This window comes from Etheostoma spectabile, chromosome 15, assembly GCF_008692095.1.
Source record: "Etheostoma spectabile isolate EspeVRDwgs_2016 chromosome 15, UIUC_Espe_1.0, whole genome shotgun sequence".
Classification (NCBI taxonomy): Eukaryota; Metazoa; Chordata; class Actinopteri; order Perciformes; family Percidae; genus Etheostoma; species Etheostoma spectabile.
Genome location: NC_045747.1, coordinates 28,805,409 through 28,806,491, shown reverse-complemented (window position 1 = coordinate 28,806,491; position 1,083 = coordinate 28,805,409). Strand labels below are relative to the sequence as shown.

Genomic DNA, 1,083 nt, shown 5'->3' with positions numbered 1-1,083 from the left:
TTTTTAAATGAGCATTGTTGGAGGTGCCTGAGGCCTAAGACTTTTTATTGCAAGAGACTACTTCTGTTGGGCACATGACAAATATGAACCTTGGTTGGGCGTGGCAAGGCATGTTCCTTCTAACTGTCAGTGTGCAAGTTCTTTGTTTGCAGTTAACATGGTGAATTGCATGAGAGTGTTTCACATTACTAGTTTGTAATGGTTCAGTTTTGTCAGCAGAATTTACGTTTAGGGAAGTAAATCAAAAGGGAACTAAAATCACTTTTACAAAGTGTTAACTATAATTTAGCAATACATTTCACATTGTCTTATAGGCTTATACAGGGTTGCAACTTGAAATTATTAAAAAAAACTATCAGCATATTTGCTGTATGTCTGAGGTTTACACTGCATGTCTTTCCATAGCATTTGTGGAATCAGATGAACCCTGAATGTTTCATAGAATTTGGGTGAACTTGAGTTAGCACTTTGCGTAATATTAGTGGCAAGGGTTTAAACACCCATTCAGTCAAAATCATAAATTCACTCATAAATTGGCAAACTTTCCGCTGTTGTCTCACATCTCACTAATATTGTAACATGTTACACATTGTCTGCCTCCTTCTTGTAACAGCAAAAATAACAGGAAAAACCAAAAAATGGATTCAAAGGTTTTGGTTCCCAAAATCACAACTCAAATGAATATTCAAATATACATCTGCCCTTGTCAACTTTATATAACTATAGACCTAAGTGTCAATTTGTTTATTAAACATGGACAACTTACATCCACATGAAGAGATTTTCATTCCTCATCTGTAGAGTAAAGACGCTGCTGTTTCTTCCTCAAAACTTCAGTCTTTAAGGTTGGAGTAACAAGTTTAAAGTCTGAGGTGGACAAAACCAAATATTATTCCCTGAGTTAAGCCTCCTAGGCAACGTTTCCCTGCATGCTGTTTACAAGTCCTGCCCATATACTGTATCAAAAGTATTTGAAGCCTTGTGAATCTGCCATTTATACAGGTACCCTAATTTAAACCCTTAACTTATCTTTTTGGACATTTTACTTTTACACATTATTATTGTATAGGACAGCTGAAGATG

General features: G+C 35.5%; 1 protein-coding gene across 4 annotated transcripts in view; it reads right to left on the bottom strand.

Moving 5' to 3' along the window:
• The window catches only part of LOC116702803 (NACHT, LRR and PYD domains-containing protein 12), an 11,471-nt gene extending 10,620 nt beyond the window's left edge, over positions 1-851 (bottom strand). For all 4 annotated transcript variants that reach the window (XM_032537268.1, XM_032537269.1, XM_032537265.1 and 1 more), the window contains exon 1: positions 767-851. The gene's annotated coding sequence lies outside the window, so the exon portion shown is untranslated. The remainder of the gene's footprint in view (positions 1-766) is intronic.
• Positions 852-1,083: the final 232 nt, after the last annotated feature.